Below are 26,023 nucleotides of genomic sequence, written 5' to 3'. Positions count from 1 at the left end.
CCTCAATATATCAGCCATTGACTGGCAACTGGTAAAGGTCTCTCTAAACAGTTATTTTTACAAAATCCTTAGGGATGCACCGAATCCACTATTTTGGATTCAGCTGAACCCCCGAATCCTTTGCGAAAGATTCAGTGGAATACTGAATCCGAATCTTAATTTACATATGCAAATTAGGTGTGGGAAGGCGAAAACTTTTTTTACTTCCTTGTTTTGTGACACAAAGTCCCGCAATTTCCCTCCCTGCCCCTAATTTGCATATGCAAATTCGGATTCAGTTCAGCCTGGCAGAAGGATTCGGCTGAGTCTGAATCCTGCTGAAAAAGGCTGAATCACGAACCGAATCCGGTGCATCCCTAAAAATCCTAAATTTGGGACTTTTCCGTGCTTACATTGCGTTTCAGTTACAAAAAAGGCAATGTCTTCTATCATCCACACCGGGGAAACAAATACGAGATAAAGAAATATTTTAAATGCGAATCATCATTTATAATTTACCTGTTAAAATGCCCCTGTGGTTTACTTTATGTGGGTGAAACCACACAAAAGGTACGAGATCGTGTTTCTAAACATAAATCCACAATACGCAGAGGGTTAACTGCGTTACCGGTTCCAGCACACTTCCATTCTGCACGACACTCTATCAGTCAACTCAAGTTCCAGGTTATTGACTCAGTTGAGATATCTAGGAGAGGTGGTAACAGACTCCTAATGTTGAAAAAAAACTTGAAATGATGTGGATTCACAAAATGGACACTATCTGGCCCCGTGGTTTAAATAGGGAATACACCCCAGCCAATTTCATTTTTTAGGTAAATACCATTGTCCTGTGTGTGTATATATGTGTATATATGTGTGTATATATATATATATATATATATATATATATATATATATATATATATATATAATTATATATACACACACACCCATACACCCACACACACACCCTGGCCCACAGGGATACCAGGAAAACTCCTGGTGGACCCATGTGTCAGTGGCCCCTTCTGCTGCTAAACATTTGGCATATTTCATGGTCATTCCCTATTTCTATGAGAACAAAGAGGCTAAATAGATGGAATAATAGATTATAGTATTAGTATGTGAAGAAAAGAGACTAGGGGGCAAATTTACTTAAGGTCGAATAATGAGGTTTAATTAACCCTCGATATTTGACTGCCGAATTGAAATCCTTCGGCTTCAAATATCGAAGTCGAAGGATTTACCGCAATGCGTTCGATCGAATGAAAAATTGTTCGATCGAACGATTAAATCCTTCGAAAAGATTTGATTCGAAGGATTTTAATCCATCGATCGAACGATTTTTCTCCGACCAAAAGAATATAGCAAAGCCTATGGGGACCTTCCCCATAGGCTAACATTGACTTTGGTAGGTTTTAGATGGCGAACTAGGGGGTCAAAGTTTTTTTTTTTAAAGAGACAGTACTTCGACTATCGAATAGTCAAACGATTTTCAGTTTGAATCGTTTGATTCGAAGGTCGAAGTAGCCCATTCGATGTTCGAAGTAGCCAAAAAAAAACCATTTGAAATTCAAAGGTTTTTTTTCCTCTATTCCTTCACTCGAGCTAAGTATATAGAGGTTGAGTGAGGAAAAGAAGAATAATAGTACTGAGAGTGGGCCCCTAGATTAATTGGTGGGCCCCTGGTCTCCCAGTCCGACACTGTATGCATAGATGTTACATATTTTGATGTCTTTGAATTCTTACCAAATATTTTCTTTTTATCTTAGGCTATTAAGGATCTACATAGAACACCCTGAGTGCTGACAACACATCTTGCATATCATAGGGTGTCTCAGAAAAGTGCTGAGTGCGATATGCAGAGTCTCATTGGCGTCTCAGGTATGCTAGATCATAATGACGTTACTAAGTATCAAAATGTTTCAAAATATCAATCAATTATGTTACGATTTTTCGATACAAACGGACTTTACTGGATTCAGTTTATTTTTCTTGGATACTTTTACTAAATCAACTTATTTTGTTGATTTTTTTGTTTTTAGACTGACAACATTTTTCACCGCTTGATTAAGTACTGGGTATGGGATGGTGTTTACAATTTGTATATAACAACTTGTGTAAAAAAATGTTGGTGATGTCACTGGAGAGGGGGTGGGGCATGTAGTCACACCCCCTTCCTCACTTTAAAAGGTTTCTGTATGGTGTAACTAGCGTTGATGGTTGATCCCAATGTTATTAATAGGGAAAAAATATAAATATATAGGAAGGCCGGATTTTTTTTCCTGAAAAGGTGGCAACCCTAGGTGTAACACAGGGCTTGATAAAGGGCCTGGTAAGCTCGAAACATTGCCTTTTTCATATGGGCTTAATAAATTTTCATCTTTGAACACTACTGCAACCAGGCTCAGTGTGATGCTGGCATTTTTCTGGATATTGACTGGGTTCTTCTAACTTCTCCTAATACCACAGGTCCAAATAGTGCTTTTCACCTTTGTTTTGTCCCACACAGGCTTCCCAGAATGCAAAGCTTTTGTTTTTTACTTTGTTGCCACAGGTAACTGGGAGCAAAGGATGCTGGGTAGCAGTGTAAAAGCTCAATGTTCATTTCCAAGGCAACCATTTATCTGGGGCGTCATTAGGAGAGATGGTTCCTCAGACAGTGAAAGCAGCCATTTCACCTCAATATATCAGCCAATCACTGGCATTCTAGCTTCTCCTAATATCACAGGCCCAAATAGTGCTTTTCACCTTTGTTTTGTGCCACTCAGGCTTCCCAGACTGCAAAGCTTTTGTTTTTTACTTTTGTTGCCACAGGTAACTGAGCGCAAAGGATTCTGGGTAGCAACGTAAAAGTACAATTTCCAAGGCAACCTTTTATCTGGGGAGTCATTAGGAGATGGGGCTGCCACATGGCCGGTATTTTAACGGCCTGGCCGTTAAAAATGATGGTTGATCCCAATGTTATTAATAAGGAAAAAAGATAAATATAAGATAAAAAAAAGAAAAAAAAGATAAATATTTTTTTCCAGAAAAGGTGGCAACCCTATTAGGAGAGATGGTTCCTCAGGCATTTCACCTGAATATATCAGCCCCTTACTGGCATTCTAGCTTCTAATATCACAGGCCCAAATAGTGCTTTTCACCTTTGTTTTGTAGCACATGATTTATGAATCTATTTTATAATCGGTCAAGTTTATGGGGTGATAAAGGTGGAGGGATGCTATTCATGCTAAAGAATGAGCCCTATCCACAATACTAAAACACACCCACTGTTATAATAAGCCTCACCCGCCAACACTTTCTGGCTTCAGACATTTTGCTGTTTCCATTTTAGTACTTCCTTCTAATGAACAGTTTGATGGCCAAGTATGTGACCTGCAGGGACCCCAAAATAAAAAATGATGCCTATTAATATTACTGGCTGACAATTCAGCTTCTGCAAACACAGCACCCTGCCTTGTGTGTCATAACGCCTTGTGTGTCTATATTACCTCACATTATTTCAAATACAGGTATGAGAATCCGTTATCCGGAAACCAGTTATGCAGAAAGCTCCTATAGACTCCGTTTTATTCAAATAGTTTAAAAATTATTTTTTCTCTGTGATAAAACAGTAGTGTGTACTTGATCAAAGCTAAGTTATAATTAATCCTTATTGGAAGCAAAACCAGCCTATTGGCTTTATTTTATGTTTACATGATGTTTTAGTAGACATAAGGCATGACGATCCAAATTACAGAAAGACCCATTATCCAGAAAACCCTAGGTCCTGAGCATTCTGGAAATAGGTCCCATACCTGTATATCATACTCTGATCATTGCTCTGCGTCTGCTACTGTCCTGTGCATTCATTTCCACATTTTACTCCTTCTTATTTTCTTTTTCTCTCCTGGTTTCTATAACCCTCTCTGATGCTGCTTCTTCTCTATCTCTTCTCTACTTTTCTCCCCGCTGTTTTTAGTACTTTTAACTTCTATATGCTCTTTTAACCTTTGAGGTTTAAAGGAGAAGGAAAGCTACAGAAGCAGTTTATTGCCACAATAGTGCAAGCTATAAGACTATATTTATTCTGTAGAATGCTTTACCATACCTGAGTAAACAGCTTTAGAAGCTCTGTCTCTTTCTGTAGGATAGCAGCTGCCATATTAGCTTGGTGTGACATCACTTCCTGCCTCAGTCTCTCCCTGCTCACTCATAGCTTTGGGCTAGGAGGGTGGAAAAGGAAGGGGAGAGGAGCAAACTGAGCATGCTCAAGCCCAAGCCCTGGAGGTTTAAGCTGAAAACAGGAAGTCTGATACAGAAGCCCATGTGTACACAATAGAAGGAAATAAAACATGTTTCTTTTGACTCATTGAGCAGCATTGAGGATTTACTGGTGTATTTATATAGACCTTTCTGATAAAGCTTACTTAATTTTAGCCTTTCCTTCTCCTTAGGGATGGCATCCCTGTGCCTCCCTCCCCAATTCCAACACTCCTCAAAGAGTGAATTTAGAGAACACCACAGTCCGATGAATGAAATTCCACCTCTATCCATTAATTTCTATGGAATTTTTAAAGTTGTATTTATCAAAGGGTGATCTTTCACTTTCACCCTTTGATAAATACGCCTTTAAAAATCCCATAGAAATGAATGGAGAGTGGCTGTATTTCACTCTAGCGGACTGTGGTGATCTCTAACTTCTGGGGGGGCACTCTTTGATAAATATACCCCATAAATAAACCCCACTGAGTTTATATGCCCCTGTCCTGGTGCATTCTTTTTAAGGATGAGTATATTGTATATACATAGTCATGTAACATCGTTCTGGCCAGATTTGCTGCATCTCTGATATGATGTGTTGATTACATGGTATTGGACTCAAATGACAGCATTTGCCTGAGACAGCCTCCTGTCTAATAATGAGTTTATATTAGACTCCGAAGACACAGAACTAGTTATCTGTAATTATCTTTTTTTCATAAGACACGAGGGCCTCCATGAGTTGTGAAGAAATTACATTTCATCTTATGGTGTGAAAATGGTTTTGACAGCGAGAGCTGTGAAGTTGTGGAATTCTCACCCTGACACAGTTGCACTGGCAGATACATTAGATAGTTTGAAGAAAGAGATGGATAGCTTTTAGAGAGTGCAAAGGGGGCTACAGGTATTAAAACACTTTGGAGCCTATAACATGTGGGGGTGGGGTTACGTTGGCTGTACAGAGACCAGTTTGTTCATTTGTCCTCCTAGAATTACTGGTCTCTTATCTGGGGAATGAAATGCTATAAATGTTATATTTTATATACTGAACTCACTAGAGGCTGAGCAATCTATAACAGTAATGCTCCAGGTCTTTAATGTTGTGCCCAGCAGCTCCCCATCTTGGATCTAGTTAGGCCATCTTTGGTGTGTCAGTGGCACTGCACATGCTCAGTGTGTTCTTGGCGGCTGTTGAGAAGCTAAAGTTAAGGGTTGTCAGAAATCAAGAGATTAAAAAGTGAGGTTACATCCGTCCTAGAAGATGATGCTACAGGCTGTGGGCTGCCCCAGCTGCAACCCCTCCCCGCATGTGTACCTTATTTTATCTTTTTGCATCTACAATCAGGGCGAGGGTGGAGGTAAAGATGAAGTTCCTAAGGTAGGGAGCAGGTCTGGGTCAGAAGGGCCCACCAGGTTTCTTCCAGTATCCCGCCAGCCCAGTCTGACCCTATTTGTAATAAAACACAAATGAGTTGCATTTCTAGAATAATGCTTTGCTGGGTTTTAGCTTTGGATTATAAAGCTGGTGGTACTTGGTGGCATGGGTGCTTAACAACAGTAACGGGGCCCATGGACTCCTAGTTAGATCCATATGCTTTTTAGGAATGTGATGAGATCTATCAAGAAAGAAAAAATGCTACATTCACACCAGCAAAGTAGATTTATAAAAAATAACAACCCATCCTCTAGCTGTATACTGGGACTGATTCTTTAACAGAACAGAATTTAATTGGCTGTCCAGTGGCATGACAGCACTACCGCTAGCGCTGACCTATATTAACTGCGACTTATTTCGCACAGATCTGTACAAGTGAGAGCAAATATCCCAGAGATTCTCCCATTCGGAAAATGATTTGGTTTCGCTCGAGTGCTAATGAGCTTCACAAGCCGACTGACAAATATCAGCCCGGCACTTTAAATTCTTAAACATGAAAGATAACGAGGGAAGGAGAAGTGTGAGATATGTAAACGCCTTAATAAACGTGTCCCTTATTATTTAAACTCTTGAAGGAAAAATGAGAATGGAGAAGTTTTTTTGGCCTGAATGGAAATGAGGAAAATCTCTCAGCATCCAATTAGCGGTTAAAGGCTCTCGCTGCAGCTTTAGTTTTCCTTTAATCCTCATTCCCCAAAACTTAACCCACTTCGCATTTATGTGATTCTTCGTATCCCCCCTCTTTTTCTTATCCATCCCAAAAATAATACATTTTTTTTCTCCCCCTACATCAAAGCACGCCGGTAACAGGGAAATCGTGGCTTTTATCTCCGCCGGATTCAGCCGTGTCCCACATTTTAAAGGGCACCCAGTTTCCCTTGATCATCGGCGAAGGTTGAAAGTTGAACATCTATAACAGGTTCTTATGGCTGTGATTCTGTGATCTAGAAGGATTTCTGTTCCTGTGGGAATTGCGCTTAGAATAAGGAGGCCTTTTGGTCTCATATTCAAGGGTTTAACATGATTTAACCCTGGCTCTGAGCACAAATTTCAGTCCCTGTTTCTCCACTGAGGTAGCAAATGTAACTATATATATATACAGTACTGCGGCTAGGGACCAGGGATACACACAGCGTCGGACACCCACCAGGCCTACAGCCTTAGGGGCCCCCCACACCATCCCCCGGGCCCCCCAGCTGCAAAGTCCTCTCTATGCTGCCACCACTTTTATGACGTACAATCGCTGCCGTGTCTGGAAGGGGGGTTAGGAGAAGGAGTGCAGGCACTGGGTCTGGGCCAGTGGGGCCCAAAAGAGCCTGGACCCACTGGGTTTTTTCTCAGTGTCCCGCCGGCCCAGTCCGACCCTGCATACAAAGCCATTTTAAAGGGAATATCATCCCCCAAAAAACGTTGAATTGGTGCTGGCACCCCCCCAGTGATTCTACCTTTCGGTTCGGGATAAAGAGCCGTTTTGGACTGTGCACACGCTTCTGCTGGCCCCTTATTGTAAGGCTACTGTGCACCACAGAAGAAGACTGGTCAAAAACTATATCATCCTTCCTACCTTGCTTTAGATCCCCTACTCTACAGCATTGGGGGGGGGGGGAATTACTTTTTGTTCAGCTAGACTTTCCTCTGCTCCTTGTTTATGGGCTGGTGGAACATTATGGCGCCCAGCAGTAACCTATTAATGGCAGGGAACAGACTTGTGCGTATTCTGTCTGTCTGTCTTTAGTCTTCAGTGGGATGCTGTGCCGGGAGGACTGTAGCAGGAGAAGGAAGCTGGCGTCCCACAGCCTGAGGTTTTTTTGTTATTGATGTTGTTCAATAATTCAAGAGGGGCAGACGGAAATAGCACAGGGCTGCACTTTATGGGGCTGTCGGCGGAGATACAACCAAACTCTCACCTGGAGACACACCGGTATAGAAACCACACTGACAGCTTTGTCACCTTGAAAAGACTTTTCTGTGTGCCAGCCGGGGGATCATGAGCCAGTCCTGGGTTTATTTCTTGTTGCCCTTGGAGAGGAACGTGGTCTGACATCTGCCTGGACCTGATAATTATCTTCCTGATGACATGGAGCTCATTGTCTAGCATTATCAATCATAATATTCCACATATGTCATCAGTCCCTTCCTTCCTACATAGAGAACTATTTTGGGGGTGAGCCTTATGTTTGGCAGAAATTTTTCCTCTCTGACCATTTCTCAGTAGCCATTTCTTTTTTTGCATTATTTGTAGATACATAATCCAATCCCCCTAGCAGTAAAGGTGCACTTGTGGGGCGGCAGTTGGGCAACTCTGGAGAGAGTTTTGAGGTTCTATTAATAACTTGCTGTCCCAAGACCGATCCATTGTGGCCTTTCCACAAATCCAAGCTAATTATTGGTAAGAGTAATGACTGTAAGTGCACTCACAACTGAATGATGCACTTAGGCTGCTAGGGTTGCCACCTGGTTGTGGCCAAGCACTACAAATTCACCCTGGGGCAAAATCTGCTCCGCTTCACATTTGTACCATGACCTCCATGCCATTGGTTTGCCTCCACAATTCTACAGTGCCGCAGGGCTTCAGCATCACAGTGGGCACTACTGGGTTAGAGGGAACCTTTCTTTCTCTGGTATTTATGGCACTAAGTATACTGGTCCCTCCTTTAGGTCTGGGCCGATATTCAAAATAGGCGCTGGCATTTCAAGTACACAGGAGTCCAAATAGCCCACCACTGGCCCAATAATAGAAGCATAATAATAACATCTTACAGTAGCCTCTGTGGCATCTACAGATTGCCAGTCTGGGCTTGCTCTATAATACCCAACCCTACCTTACCCACATGATCTGCACCTTGTCTGCACTATGTCATGGCTCCACCCTCTCACAGCCCCACCCAGGGGTGTAACTAGAGTGCGCCGGGCCACCCTGCAAAAACAACCTTGCAAAACAAGTTAAGGTGGCCATACATGGGCAGATATTTTACTTCCAAACGACCATTTCAGAACGTTCCGATAATATTGATAACCTATCGGATGGTTGATGTTGTACGAACGATCGTCTCAACGTTATCGTTCACAAAATTGATCGGATGAGTTTAAAAATTTTAGTAGTTTAGGGATAAAATCCCTCTTTGCGCATGTCAGGATTATAGCACAAGCCAATGAACATATATACGGAAGGACCCTAACGTTCTGCGCTGAAAGCTTCATTTGTAACTATATGAACTATGTAACGAAATAAACGTGTGCTGACTGCAGGAATATCACCCTATCACCTCATATGTGAAAGAAGTTTATTATGCCATAGCAAGACATAAATCCATATGTCTGCATGGAGCAGGGAAGGAGAAACTGACTATATACTACAGACAGTGACACAATGCTGCACCACTCCTCGTTTGTTGAACAACGTTCGTCCGTACATGAAGCAAAAGATAAGGTTATATCTGTTCATATATTCGTTCTCTGTGGATGGTATGGTAAAATAATCGTCAGACGATCGTTCATCGCAGAATGATAAAAGTATGGCCACCTTTAGTCACCCACCCCTTGGATGTTGCTCCCAGTGGCCTCAAAGCAGGGGCTTATTTTTGAATTCCTGGCTTGAAGGCAAGTTTTGGTTGTATAAAAACCAGATGCACTGCCAAACAGAGCCTCCTGTAGTCTGCCACTCTGCCAGTCATATAGGGGCTACCAAATAGCCAATCACAGCCCTTATTGAGCATCCGCCAGGACCTTGTTTCATGCTTGTGTTGCTCCCCAACTCTTTTTACTCTTTTTCACGGGTAAAAAAGATTGGGGACCCCTACTCTATACTCTACACCACTGGCCCCAATCTTGACATCACCACTCCCATTTTATTTACGGGCTGGTATATTTTGTAATAAAAGTTGGAAACCCTATCGGTAACAAGAAACTTCCCTTCTCCTGGTGCCTCATAATATTGTGAAACTATATAGAGTGTACGGGGGAGTCTAATTTGCCAGTCCACACAGGGCAACACAATTCCAGGATTTCACCCCAGTCCCCCAGGGTACCTCAATGAGAAAATAATTATAAAATTACTACCAATTATAAAAAGTCAAATGTTTATTAAATAAGCATATTAGAAATAGTACTGACCCCATATGACCCACCTTACGCGTTTTGTACCCTTAATCATACTATATAGTACCTTATTGCCCCCAAAAGGGCATTACAGAGGCCACAAAATTACAGAACCCATACTGTGTCCCCTAGCTGCCAGAACCAGCCAAAATAGTCTGGCCTTTTCCAAACCAGACAGGTGGCACCCCTACTTTCTGCCCGGTGTTCCCATATAATACGGTAGGATATGACTGAACAGGAACTCAGGGATGCAAAGTTCACTGGGACTTAGAATTCTCATTTTGATTTAATTAAAGTGCTTCACTCAAGTTGTTGGACTACAACTCCCAGCATGCTCAGCGTGTTCAGATTTACCTTCCTTGGCTAGTTATTTTAACTCATTCTATAAGAAAATCTGCAAAGAACTAGTGTCGGGCAGTCTCCAGTGGGGCAACTGCCACTTTAAAGCAGGCCACGTGCCTTCTGGTAGTTTAGGAGACAATGACGCAGTTCTGACGTCAGCTGCAGCTTTGGGAGAATTCAGGGCCAGGAAAACAGAGGTCCCCCCCTCCTCCAACCTAAATTAATAGTACAATGACAAAGCATTGAGTAACAGGGGTGTGGGAGGCAGGGCGAGGGGGAATGCATCTCCCACAACTGCTCAAATCCTTCTGCCTCCTGCAATCTCTTCCCTAGTTCCTCACTGATTCTCTGGGCACTCCCCTTGCCTGAGTGTAAACAGAGTATCCTTCCACTAATCTCAGCACAAAGTAGTCCCTGGAAACTCTGCTGCCTCTACTTGAAGGAGCCACAGGCAGGGATGGTCCCCTGGCATCAAGGGGTCCCTGTAGGGACTTAAAGCAAGATTTAAAGTAGAACTTTTGCTTGGTTTTATTAATGGTTCAGTTACTTACACAATATCTGTGCAACAGAACCCCAGTAGCAACCCTCTTTTCCCAAAAACTCAGTTCCCAAATATCTGTTTCTAAAGGTCCCTTTTTAATACCCACGATTACATGAGAAAAGGCAGAGCTTCGTTTAGATAGGTCCAAGCAGGGTTAATTACTCCCCGACACAGCAACAGTTGCAGGGGGAAAAAATACCATAATAAGTTGTTGTAAAAGGGGAAAAAATCTTTCCTGACTCTAAAATCAGATGTTTCCATGATTAACATTGTACTCATATTTGTAGTCTTGCTAAAAAAAAGGCATCCATCCCTTTCTTAAAACTATCTAATGTATCCACCATTATATCTTTATATATATTATATAGCTTTATGGGGGAGAACTGTGCAAATGCCTTTTGGAAACTTCTGCTGGGGATAATGAATAGTGATAATAAATAAGTCGACCTGGACTTGTTACCTCACCCTTATCCGGCGCACCTCTAAATTTATAGACCCGCACCTAACCCGCCCCGCTATGAAGAACAGGGGTGGGGACAAGCAGGTGTGAGATTATATTAACTAGTAAAAAGCCATTAAAAGGGTGGTTCTCATTTTATTTAACTTTTAGGATGGCCGATTCGAAGCAGCTTTTCAGTTGGTCTTCATTATTTATTGTTTATAGTTTTTTTTTTATTGTTATTTGCCTTCTTCTGACTCTTTCCAACTTTCAAATGGGGGTCACTGACCCCATCTAAAAAACAAATGCTCTGTAAGGCTACACATGTATTGTTAATTCTACTTTTTATTACTTATCTTTATCTTCAGGCCTCTCCTATTCATATTCCAGTCTCTTATTCAAGTCAATGCATGGTTGCTAGGTGAATTTATACCCTAGCAACCAGACGGCTGAAATTGCAAACTGGAGAGCTGCTGAATAATAAACTGAATAACTCAAAAACCACAAATAATAAAAAATGAAAACCAATTGCAAATTGTCACTCTATATGTCATACTAAATTAACCCAAAGGTGAACAACCCCTTTAACAGCATTTGGCTTTTGTAAGTGGCAACCGTTTGTATTCCATTCCCTTGTGTATCCGTAACCTTAACCACCAATGAGAAAGGGTGGAGCTCCCTCATTAATACCCCATTCTGCCCTAATCCTTAAATTAGGATCATCAGTCCGTTTGGCGGCCCGGGTAACATTATATTTGACTCCGCCTGTGATTTCTTTGTTGTTTATTGTGGCGTCTCCTACTCGCCTTACACCAGCGCACCTGAGCTTATTGTGTATTAACCCCTTACACACCTCAGGAGCCATTGATGGATGGTAAAGGTGTGTCTGTGCCACATCGAAAACAAAATCTTTTTTTTTTTTTTACCTAGGACAAACTCCAATTGATTTCTACATGAACTAAGCCACTTTTAGATGCCAAAGTCTTCGATTTGCGTTTTTTGAGGGTTTCTTTTAGTGTAATAAATATCAAACAATGGACTTTTTGAAATCATAATTTGAATGTATGAGTTTTAGGGCAAATGATTAGAATGTTGAGAAATCTGCCCCTTTAAAGGACTTGTTCACCTTTAAATTAAAGGGGTTGTTCACCTTTCAGTCAAATTTTAGTATCACATAGAGAGTGATTTTCTGAGACAATTTGCAATTGGTTTTCATTTTTTATTATTTTTGAGTTATTTATCTTTTTATTCAGCAGCTCTCCAGTTTGCAATTTCAGCAATTGGGTTGCTATGGTCCAAATTCCCCTAGCAACCATGCATTGATTTGAATAAGAGACTGGAATATGAATAGGAGAGGACTGAATAGAAAGATGAGTAATGAAAAGTAGCAATAACAATGTAGCCTTACAGAGCATTTGTTTTTTAGATGGGGCCATTTGAAAGCTTGAAAAAGTCAGAAGAAGAAGGCAATTAATAAAAAATTATTTAAAAAATATATAATGAAGACCAATTGCAAAGTTGCTTATAATTGGCCATGTGATAATATACCACGAGTTAACTTAAAGGTGAAACACCCCTTTAACTTTTAGTATGATGTAGAAGGTGATATTCTGAGACAATTAGCAATTGGTTTTCACTTTTTTTGTATTTGTGGTTTTTGAGTTATTTAGCTTTTTTATTCAGCAGCTCCCCAGTTTGCCATTTCAGCAATTTGGTTGCTATGGTCCAAATTACCCTAGAAACCATGCATTAATTTGAATAAGAGACTGGAATATGACCAGGAGATGCCTGAATAGAAAGATGAGTAATGAAAAGTAGCAATAATAATACATTTGGAGCTGTACAGAGAATATGGTTTAGATGGGGTCAGTGACCCCAATTTGAAAGCTGGAAAAAAAGCTGAAAAGTTGCTTAGAATTAGCAATTTTATAATATACTAATAGTTAAATTTAATGGTGAACCAGCCCTTTAATTATCCATGTAGCATCTCCTAAATGCTGCCACCATTGCAGGGGATTTGCTTCCACTGAGTTTAGCAATATGGCAGCTCCAAGCTATATGTAAAAATATGTTTACACTAAGACAGTGGCCCATGTCTCGTAAGTAGTATTATCCTGGAAAGTAGCATTGACTCTCCTCCCAGACATAACGCAGACCATAAAGCTGAAGTTTGAAAACATGTAAAGCCGATCCTTTATTCTACCTGAATTCACTAGAGAAAACAGTGGAACCAGAAGAACAAGTTACCCTTTGCTTGTGTCTGTTTTGTGTGAGGGGGGGGGATAAAGAAAGGAATGTTTGTCACTGACCTTTAACTTATACAGGAGCAACGCAAACAAACCTCTCCCAGGCTGCTGTTTCTTTGTCTTACTGTAATGTGCCATATTTCTAGATGGCTTATACTATAGCCCTATACCTCCTGTCTGGTGTGGCCCTTAGTTCAGTGGCACAGGTGTGAGGAGCCCAGAGTCACTGACAGGCAAGCCAGCATATTATATCATCCTATCTGATCCCCATTGTAAGCAGCAGTCCTGTCCTGCTTTATGGCTGAGATTCTAGCTATCTGTATAACAGAACATTCTGTCCCAGTGGCTGCACAGATCCTATCTGATCCCCATTGTAAGCAGCAGTCCTGTCCTGCTTTATGGCAGCTGAGATTCTAGCTATCTGTATAACAGAGCATTCTGTCCCAGTGGCTGCACAGATCCTATGTGGAAATGTGTGATAAATGTGTAGTGGAAAGTTTTTAGAAATACATTTCATATTTATTATACAAAAGGCTGTTTTGGGCAGAGTTCCCCTTTAATGAGTGGAATGATTGAGGTAAGACAGCAAAAGATGTGATTTCTTTTTTGAAACCGTATATATTTAGGAACAGAAAAATATTTTTTTAAAAGGGGATTTTTGTTCAGTTGATTGTCAGTTGAAGCAGGGGTTACAGACTCATTCCCCTACCATTGCCTCATATTCATACTGGGGGGCAATGTCATCAGGAGCCAATTAACCAACTGCTTTGTTTTTAGACTGGGGAAGGAAGTAAAACCAGAAGGAAACCCACATAACTACAGAAAGAACATATATTTGATATGTATTATAATGTATTCTTTACCAATGTTATGATTTCTTTGTTAAAGGGGAACTTAGCACCCCATTCATTTTTTTTACCTGTGCTGTGCCTCCTCCCTGACGGCATCACCCCCGCTATCCCCAACTGTTCCTCCATGTTTCATTCCAGACTGCAGAGCTTTACAGCATGTGAGATGTGAGACTCCTCATCTCTGTTCCAAGGACTCAGTAACTGGAAACTGGGCCAGATGTGGCATCCACCATTAAAGGGGTTGTTCACCTTTAAATTAGCTTTTAGTTTGATGTACAGAGTGATTTTCTGAGTCTGAGATTTGTGGTTTTTGACTTATTTAGCTTTTATTTTAGCAACTCAACAAGTTTGCAAATGCAGCCATCTGGTTGCTAGTGTCCAAATGACCCTAGCAACCATTTATTGATATTAATGAGAGACTGATATATAAATAGAAATAACTTGAATAGAAAGAGGAGTAATAAAAAGTAGCAGTAAATGTGTAGCCTTACAGAACCTTTGTTTTTTATATTGGGTCAGTGACCCCCATTTGAAAGCTGGAAAGAGTCGGAAGAGAAGTACAAATAATTAAAAAACTATAAAAAAAATAAATAATGAAGAACCAAGAGAAAAGTTGATTAGAACCGGCAATTCTATACCATACTTAAAGTGAACTTAAAGATGAACCACCCCTTTAATAATGATGGGGCTATATATAATGCTAAGTTGCATGTGCCCTTCTCTCAGGGGGTTTCGGTTATTAGGCCACAGGTCACTCATCTCTACGCTCCAAACTGGTCATGCCCCATTAGCTCCAAACCCAACCAATGATCTTCCCAAAGCCCGCCCACTCCCATTAGCCCCACCCATTTGCAACCTGCAAATTGCAGCTTCCTGTATCTTGGGGCACCATCCCCTCTGCTGTAGGGCCCTGTAGCCCTTGGTGGTAGACTTGGTGATCAGATCTGTAGCCCAGAAGCAGATATGGAGGGAAGCACTGGGGTTAGTTCCCATTTTATTTACTGTATGTCTCCTGCTATAATCATAGCTGAAATAATTATTTCTCTGTAATTATAAAACATTAGCTTGTACTTGATCCCAACTAAGATATAATTAATCCTTATTGGAGGTAGGGATGCACCGAATCCTTTGATGAAAGATTTGTCTGAATACTGAACCTAATCCGAATCCTAATTTGTATATGCAAATTAGGGGTGGGAAGGGAAAACATTTTTTACTTCTTTGTTTTGTGACAAAAAGTCACGCAATTTCCCTCCTCGCCCCTAATTTGCATATGCAAATTAGGATTTGGTTAGGCCAGGTAGAAGGATTGGGCCGAATCCGAATCCTGCTGAAAAAGGCCAAATCCTTTCCCAATCCCGAACCGAATCCTGGATTTGTTGCATTCCCAATTGGAAGCCTACTGAGTTTATTTAAATGTTTACATGACTTTCTAGTAGACTTAAGGTATGAAGTTCCAAATTACGATAAGATCCCTTATCTGGAAAACCCCAGGACCCGAGCATTCTGGATAGCAGGTCCGATACCTGTACATGGATAGGTGACCTTGTGCTTGCTGCCCACCTATAGGCACAGCATCTGGATTCATTTTCTGCATTTAACTAATAGTTACTTCTGCCCCCAGCACATACATTATAATAAAAATGCTTGGGTGTTTATCTTACTGCACTGCTGTAAACAATACATTGCGCTTGGGTTTCATGTGTTTGAGTGGGAGGAAACAGATGTATTCTCAGCTGAAATAGACAATATGCCTCAAAAAGGCAGGAATTTCTCCCGTTTACATGGTTATTGTATAGTGAAAAGATTCCCCCAAGGCTACGAAATCCCATGTGACCATTAAAGGGCAACTTAACAATCCAGGTTTCTCTGTAACAAAAGATAGAATTGTGCAGATCAGGAAACAGCAAGGGTGTAACTATAAGTGCAGCAAAGGCCCTATGGGACCCCAAGCAACTTCAATATACATGTAAACATGCCATCTTCCTGTTTCTTTTTCTGCTGTTTTGGGCGACCCTATAATATTAATGTAAAGGGGAAATTATACTCTAATTTATGTTCTATTAAAAAAATAGTTGATTATTCAAAGGCAGATTTATTTATCTGGATTTGTTTGTTTATTAATACAAATGGAGCTGCCATGCTACTCTTCATTATACCCAGTTAGGGCTATGGCACACCAGGTATATTCTCTGCAGGCATATATTACACCAGGTGGTTCTCAACCTGAAAACTGCCAGTTCCCATTGTTCAATAGAAGACAGAGATAGTAGTCCGTGCTTCTACACCAGCTTAAATAAAGGGGTTGTTCACCTTTAAATTAACTTTTAGTATGATGTAGAGAGTGATATTTTAAGACAAATTGCACTTTTTTTTAAATTAATTGTGGTTTTTGAGTTATTTAGCTTTTTATTCGGCAGCTCTCAGCAATCTGGTTACTAGGGTTCAAATGACCCTAGCAACCATGCATTGATTTGAATAAGAGACTGGAACTGGAACAAGAGATACAACAGGTGAACTAGCAGTTATTTACAATGGGATTTCGAAGATATTTTTGGGCAGAAACTTGGTCATTATTTTGATTGGTAGATGACAGGTAAGACTGCGGGGCAGATTTATCAAGGTCAAGTTGAGTTTTCGAATGAAAAAAATTTGAATTTTAGGCTATTTTTTGTGTATTTCGTCTAGGCAATAGTCCAAAATTTTTTTTGAAAATTTGAATATCGAAATTTATTATGTACTGTCTTCGACTTGACCATTCGCCATCTAAAACCTGCCAAATTGCTGTTTTAGCCTATGGGGGACCTCCTAGAACATATATGGAGTCAAATGGTGGACTTTGAAAAATCACAATTTTTTGTACTAATCGAATTCAGCCAAAAACAGATCTATTTGATCAAAAACTGACCTATTCGACCAAAAAAAACCTTTAAATTAATTTCGGTTGGTATTTTTGAATTTGAATTTTTAAGTTTAAGTTCAATTCGAAATTCGACCCTTGATAAATATGCCCCTGCGTGTTATTGGCTGGTGACAGGTGTCTAATGTTAAAGGGGTTGCTCACATTTGAGTTAACTTTAATATGACATAGGGAGTAGTATTCTGAGGCAATTTTCAATGGTTTTCATTTGTTATTATTTGTGTTTTTTTTAGTTATTTCACTTTTCATGCAGCAGCTCTCTAGTTTGCAGTTTAAGCAATCTGGTTGCTAGGGTCAAAATTACCCTAGCAACCATAAATGAATTTGAAAAAGACTGATATATATGGATCGCAGAGAGCCTGAATAGAAAGCTGAGTAATAAAAAGTAGCAATACATTTGTAGCATAACAGAGCATTTCGTTTTTAGATGGGGTCAGTGACCCCCTTTTGAAAGCTGAAAAGCAGAAACTATCAAAAAAAAAGACCAATTTCAAAGATGCTTAGAATTGGCCATTCTATAACATAGCTATAATATAGTATACGTTAACTTAAAGGGGAACCACCCCTTTTGATTAGAGTTAAAATGATATTGATTGATAATATTGATCTGTATTGATATCAATAACCAAAGTGCAATAAAACAATGCCAGTGCATCTCCATTCCTCTATCTTCTTCATCCTCATTGACTGGCCTTCAGCATTTCCCACCAAATCCATTTCTCCGGGTCAGTCTGATAAATTGCTTTTTCCATCCCCGTCTCCAATGGAGAATTCTGGGAATGCAGGAACGTAGCTGGAGAGGTATAGGTTACCCATGTGGATCCGTCCTTCCGATTTGGGAATCTCGCCATTCGCACGCCATGTCTCTTCTTTCTCAAGCTCTGGCAAGGCACCCAGGGAGCAGCTGAATGAAGGAGAAACCAGCACAAACATTCTGCTTCCATCTACCAGTCTGGGGTTTGGTGGAAAATAAACATACCGGGGAATGAGGAACGTGAGACTGATACATCCCTTATCCCTAGTTTATTTACTGGAGATGCAAATTTGGGGATTGGAGGACTTTTGGATAGACACAGTGGGGCTCATTTATTAAGATTTGGAAAACTTGCCCATGGGCAGTAACCTATAGCAACCAATCAGTGAGTGCCATTTTTTCAGCCAGCTGCAAGTAGCACAATGAATGCAATAATTTGATTGGTTGCCACTGGCAAATTTGTGTGCCAACTGCAGCCTTGCAGGGTTTGACTGTGCAGAGAAATGTTGTACAGTTGTGCAGTATATGCATCAGTAAGTTACTGCTTTTTCATGCAGTATAATGACCTTGCTCTCAGTCAGGGGCTCACAGCATGGGTGCGTTGTTTGCAGCAGGATAAAGACATTAGGTTGAGAGTGCGCACTAGTGTAATATTAAACATCTCGAAAGTTATAAGAAAAAAAAAAATAATGATTTATAAATGACATGTTCCTCTTTGGTTCATATAAAAGGACTGCACTGTGTGTCTGTAACAAAGTACAGGCAAAGATATGCCATGGGAACACATTGCAAGGCCTAGGGAAAGGGAATTGATATTACAGGTGGTACATTGATATAAACTAACTAAAGTGATATTATATCATATAACTCTGGGGGCTGTAGGAAGCACTGAATAGAACTGGGGACTGTTTCTTACTGAGGGACTCATTCGTCAGATTTCCGTGTTCTTTGCATTTGACATTACTCTTAGATAAAATGTTACTCTTTAGATTTAGTCGCCCGGTGACTAATCGCCTCTTTGCCAATTCGTTTTCCGGAGTCGCCCGAAGTTTCCTCTGGGGCTACTTCGGAAAAGAAGTGCCGCGAGTGCCATGCCGCAGGCGATTTTTCATTCTAGGAGGCAGAAGACAGGGGAAAGCAGTTCGGGGAGATTAGTCGCCCCCAAAGAAGAGGCAATTAGTCGCCAGGCAACTAAATCTCCCTGAATCTCCCAGTGTACCCCAACCGTTTTGTACTAGACTTACTGAGCTGGGGATTGTTTCCCATAAGGCACCCACTTGTATCGGCCTGGGATCTGCTACAACTCCCTGCATCCAGCTACACCCTAACAAAAGCAGGAGGATGGGCAGGTTGGGGAATTACTGACGCAATGGCTCATTTTACAAATTGCACAATGAGAACTATTTTTCCTAGAATTCCAGTCACTTCACAACCTTGGGTTGCCAGCTTTCTTAAAGGGATTGTTCATCTTTATGAACTTTTAGTATGATATAGAGAGTGATATTTTGAGACAATTTGCAATTGGGTTTCATGTTTCATTATGTGTAGTTTTCAATTATTTAGCTTTTTATTCAGCAGCTTTCCAGTTTCAGCAATCTGGTTGCTAGGGTCCAAATTACCATAGCAACCATGTATTGATTTGAGTAAGAGACGGGAATATGAACAGGAAAGACCTGAATAGAAAGGCAAGAATTACAAAGCAGCAATAACAATACATGTGTAGCTTTACAGAGCATTTGTTCTTTAGATGGGGTCAGTGACGCCCATTTGAGAGCTGGAAAGAGTCAGAAGAAGAAGGCAAATCATTCAAAAAGTATAAAAAAGAAAAAAAGAAGGTCAACTGAAAAGTTGTTTGGAATTAGCCATTCTATAACGTACTAGAAGTCAAATTAAAGGGATACTGCCATGGGAAAATATGTTTTTTTCAAAACATCAGATAATAGTGATGCTCCAGCAGAATTCTGCACTGAAATCCATTTCTCAAAAGAGCAGATTTTTTTTATATTTAATTTTGAAATCTGACATGGGGCTAGACATATTGTCATTTCCCAGCTGCCCTCAGTCATGTGACTTGTGCTCTGATAAACTTCAGTCACTCATTACTGCAAGTTGGAGTGATATCACACCCCCAGCAGCCTAACAACAGAACAATGGGAAGGTAACCAGATAGCAACTCCCTAACACAAGATAACAGTTGCCTGGTAGATCTAAGAACAGCACTCAATAGTAAAATCCAGGTCCCACTGTGACACATTCAGTTACATTGAGTAGGAGCAACAACAGCCAGTGCAGTTCCATCCTAAAGTGCTGGCTCTTTCTGAAATCACATGACCAGGCAAAATAACCTGAGATGCACCTACACACAAATATTACAACTAAAAAATACACTTGATGGTTCAGGAATCACATTTTATATTGTAGAGTGAATTATTTGCAATGTAAACAGTGTAATTTAGAAATAAAAACTACATCATAAAAATCATGGCAGAATCCCTAAAGGTGAACCACCCCTTTAATTAAAAGTGTCGGCCACATCGATTGAGGAAGGGGAACAGGACCTTGAGTGGTGGGGCAATGATGTAAAAGGGATAGTCCAGTGATGTAAAGTGGGCCAATTGGGGGCAAATTTGGTGAGTTGATCTGGGAAATAAAGGGGCAGGGTAGAAGAGGCAGACCTGGTATTTTACTAGCTAGGCCGGAGAAATAACAACATCCAGTTCACTTGGTGCAAGTTAATTATGGCTATGGACACCAAGGGACCCCACTAATTGCAGGATTCATTTTCATGCATGCAGTTAACACTGGCACCTTCCCCAAATTGTTATGGGGCATGTATGGCATATGCATGCTGACTTGTGATTTAGTTTCTTGCAATACTAAGCTATCCCCCAGTTGCAGCACTTTCTGTAAAGTTACACCCTGTTCTTCTCATACCATCTTTTTGGCTGCAGATGGAAAACTATAGAGTGAGCAGCACTGATACAGGTAATTAGTATATTTACACTAATGGCCAGTGAAAAAGAGACCCCTACTGCCTATCCATACACTATCTATCTATCTATCTATCTATCTATCTATCTATCATCTATCTATCTATCATTTATCAGTCTATCATCTATCTGTCTATTATCTATCTATCTATCTAGCTATCTAGCTATCTAGCTATCTAGCTATCTAGCTAGCTATCTATCTAGCTATCTATCTAGCTATCATCTATCCGTCTCTATCTGTTACATAGTTACATAGATACATAGTTAAATCAGGTTCAAAAAAGACAAAGTCCATCAAGTTCAACCCCTCCAAATGAAAACCCAGCATCCATACACACACCCCTCCCTATTTCACATAAATTCTATATACCCATATCTATACTAACTATAGAGTTTTGTATCACAATAGCCTTTGATATTATGTCTGTCCAAGAAATCATCCAAGTCCCTCTTATAGTCATTAACTGAATCAGCATCACAACATCACCCGGCAGTGCATTCCACAACCTCACTGTCCTGACTGTGAAGAACAACCGACTCTGCTTTAAATGGTAGTTCATGAAATCTGTCTATATCTTTATCTATCCACCATTTATCTACTGTATCTATTTCTTTATCTATCTATCTATCTATCTATCTATCTATCTATCTATCTATCTATCTATCTAGCTATCTAGCTATCTATCTATCAGCACCATGGCAGTGGGCCCTAAGAACTTACTGGAGCCCCACAGCAAAATTATTTTGGGCCCTTAACATGTAGAATAAAACGTTTCTTCCAACAAGCTATTTATGTCAGTGCCTCACTGGGTCCCATAAATCTTCTGCAGCCTCCCAACAGTCACAATGTCTGCTTCCCCTGTTACACCCATGCATGAAAATAAACCAATAACTAATAAAAAAACAATAGCACATTGGAGAGAGTTAGTATGAAAAGGGCAGATCATTCACAGGTTTCCCCTTCAGCGAGCCCAATCTTCATTCCATTTGCCCACAGTGAATGAGGCTCTAATAAATCTCTGCTCACAGGAGCCACAGGCCTTTGAAGTTTTGAACCACGGCATTACCTCTCCCAGACCTGACTAATTACTGAGCAACATTCTAGGACACGGATCCCGATCTGCTACTGACAATTAAACTGCACATATATATATGTCTGTAATCATCTACCTAGAAACTAATTAAGCCTGTCGCTAATTAAATTTTTTTTATTTTATTTCCCATTCTGCTTTGTTTTCTTGTGTAAAAGGGAAAATGGTTCCTTCTTCCTGTAACATAAATGTCTCCCTAATGTCCTGGGCTTCTAACTCAATTCACTCACTGCAAGAAACATACAAAGGAAATCATCTGAAATCATTGCTGTTGCAAGCAGTATCTGCCTGTTTATATTGGTAGTAGCACAGTAAGTTAGGTTGAAAAAAAGACACATGTCCATCAAGTTCAACCATGTAAGTCTATATATAACCTGTCTAACTGCCAGTTGATCCAGAGGAAGACAAAAACTCTATTTAAAGCCTCTCCAGTTTGCCTCAGAGGGGGAAAATCCTTCCTGACTCCAAAATGGCAATGGGACCAGTCCCTGGATCAACTTGTACTATGAGCTATCTCCCATAACCCTGTATTCCCTCACTTGCTAAACACCATCCAACCCCTTCTTATACATATCTAATGTATCAGCCTGTACCACTGATTCAGGGAGACAATTCCACATCTTCACAGCTCTCACTGTAACAAACCCCTTCCCAATATTTAGCTGGTACCTTTTTTCTTCTAATTGGAATGGGTGACCTTGTGTCAGCTGGTACCTACTGGTAAATAAAGCGTTAGATATGTTATTATAAGATCCCCCTTACCCACTAAGAATCTTACTCCAAGTAGAGAATGTACCATTAACAACCACCCTCTGTACCAATCCTGTAGCCAGTTTCCTATCCATGTGTAAACAACTTCATTAAGCCAGAGGGTGTATGCCATCAGGCCCTGGTGCCTTGTTTATATTAATATTTTATTAAAGTCTATGAATCATATCCTGAGTCAGCCACTGACTAGACTGAGCTGAGCCAACAGTGCAGCTATGAGGTGAGCCTGGGAACTCAGACTCTTCTTTTGTATAAACTGAAGAAAAGAACTGATTTAACTGATTTAGCGCATTTGGTACTTTATTAAAGAGCAACACTCTAAAAGGGGACCCGTCACCCAAAGAAATTATTCCGAATCCTATTATATCATGTTAGTTAAGCAAAATGAACTTTAATTACACTATATAAATTATTTGAATCTTGTTTCCATCAGTCTGGGAATTCATAATTATAACAAGCAGACAGGAGCCATTTTGTGGACACTGTTATTAAGACAATCCTTGCATAATCTCAGAATCTTGTTTGTGCACCAGAATGGGGGACCTGATGTCCATCCCCATGCCCTGGTTACACAATTAAATGGTGAAGAGAACTGGGGGAATGTGAGGAGAGCAGTTACATCTAGGAAGTGCTGAATGGAAAGTGAAAGTAATTGCTTGCCCCGCCTCTATGCCTAGGCATAGAGGAGGGGCAGGCAATATTTGATTGACATTTGAGATTTTTAAACAAGTTTACAAGAGCTATGAATGCTTTCATAAAAAAAAGAATTTGGATTTCATGTTTAATTTGAAAATGACTTTTATTATACAGCTTTTTATGTCTGGGTGACAGGTCAACTTTTTGGGATTAGTCTTAGCCTCTGCTAATAATGGATATATATACTGGAAAAACGGTGAGGCAGTTGCACTTAACAGGGCCCAAAGCAGTAAATGGCAAGATCCAGTGAGTAGTGCTATTAGAGTGAAATTAGGGCTTAATGTTATACACTGTTTTGGATGTCTTATTAATGATACACATCATTGCTTGTTATGTATCAATAACAGTTGTGAGTTAAGGAGATGCCTATCATAATAATGATATCTTCCTTGTTTGTTATCCACCATTTATTCCCTGTTTCCTATAACTGCAGTAAAGCACTGCGTATCTTGACAGCGCTATATAAATAAATGATGATGATGATGATATCTATCTATCTATCTAGCATCTATCTATCATCTTTCTATCTTTCTATCATCTATCTGTCTGTTTGTCTGTCTGTCTATATCTATCTATCTATCTATCTATCTAGCATCTATCTATCTATCTATCTATCTATCTATCATCTATCTATCTTTCTATCATCTATCTGTCTATTTGTCTGTCTGTCTATATCTATCTATCGATCGATCGATCCAGTGAGTAGTGCTATTAGAGTGAAATTAGGGGTTATACACTGTTTTGGATGTCTTATTAATGATACACATCATTGCTTGTTATGTATCAATAACAGTTGTGAGTTAAGGAGATGCCTATCATAATAATATCTATCTATTTATCTATCTATCTATCTATCTATCACCTATCTATCTATCTATCAATCACCTATCTATCTATCTATCTATCTATCTATCTCTATCTAAAACAGACAAAAGCCATGAATATCTTGTAAATGATATCCTTATAAGCAGTGAGTACTGATGTCATCAGTTATAAACGGTGAGTAGTGATGTCATTTCTGTCACATGACTCACTGAAACTTGCGTATTATAATAAATAAAGTACCCCATGTTGCAAAATATGAGGATATTAGAAGTTACCTCGGAGTTCCATGACCTGTATAAAAACCCTCTGCCTTTGGCCTGGTACTTTTCTATGGTCATGAAACAGCTTGGTAACTTATAATATACTTATAATTTACAAGAGGGGTACTTTATTCACTATATATATATAATTTGTCTGTCTATGAAACACAACTCTTCCAGACCAAAGCCACACTCTAAGGGGTGTTGCAGAACTTTATCTGATTATAACATTGAGGCTATAAACCCAATTATAGTGGTACAACCTGCAACAAAGCAGTACAACAAAGCAGTACAACAAAGCAGTACAGCACCCCTGCCTTACCCTCAGGGAGGTCTCAGCTGACAGTCACACAGGCTCTGTTACAGTCTTTAGGGTGCTACTATTAAAGCTTTCCTGTCTCCTCTCTGACCCCAGCCTTGGGAATATAAACTGAGTTTATTCATATTTCTTCTCTTTTTAACTTTTTGCCTGCCTGACTCTAGTTTTTATTAATGGGTTCTAGTGAATGAAGGGTGGAGTCCTTTATCCAAGAGGGGAGAATAACCTAAATCACCTCTAAACTGACACCCAAAACAAGTGCCCTCTCTGTTCTTTACTAGGAGACCAGGCCTGACTGTGTGCTGTATCTCTGCTCACTCCTTTCACATCCCATGCACCAGTAGGTGGCACTGAGGGGTAAGTTGTTTGGGAGCACTGAGAGGTGGGGGCCTCTGTTTTGACAGCCTGTTTGTTTTGAAGTGTTGGTCGCCCTGATTTTCGAGGGGGAAGGGTGTATTTTACAGCGGAAACTGTGCAACTATAACAGTTTTCGCTTCTGAAACCTCTGTAGAAATGGAGAGGGCCATTAAGCCTTATTCCCCACTCTCTTCTGCATGGTTGTTCTCCTGTAGCTCAGTAAATCTTAACTTTATATAACAAACCTCCTCATTCCTTGTTGGCCAAGACCCTAGATTTTAGGGTAGGCCTTATGCACATTTCTCCTCTCCCAAATTCCCTAAATTCTGGTCTGGACACCTGTGAGCATGCATAAATTACTATACCAGAACACACATAACTCAATACTTGCCCAGACCCACCCACTGCCTTGCACACTCAGTTTTTACATATTGTGTACAAATGTATTTGTGCATATGGCTGGATGGCTGACGCACAAACTGTGGAATTGGCATTGTATTTATCCTACCATGTGTTCTGGGGTATTATATATGGAACTGGTACTTTATTTATCCTGTGTGTGTAATGGGGTATTATACATGGAATTGGTACTGTATTTATCCTGCAGTGTGTTCTGGGGTATTATACTTGGAACTGGCACAGTATTTATCCTGCAGTGTGTTCTGGGGTATTATACTTGGAACTGGCACAGTATTTATCCTGCAGTGTGTTCTGGGGTATTATACATGGAATTGGTACTTTATTTAACCTGCAGTGTGTACTGGGGTATTATATATATAAATCAGTGACTTCTAATATCCTTATCATTTACAGTAGGGGGTACATTATCCCTTATAATACATGAGTGATACTCAGAGTTCCCTGTAT

Source organism: Xenopus laevis, chromosome 8L, assembly GCF_017654675.1.
Source record: "Xenopus laevis strain J_2021 chromosome 8L, Xenopus_laevis_v10.1, whole genome shotgun sequence".
In the NCBI taxonomy this organism is placed as follows: Eukaryota; Metazoa; Chordata; class Amphibia; order Anura; family Pipidae; genus Xenopus; species Xenopus laevis.
Note: the sequence above shows the minus strand (reverse complement) of the source record.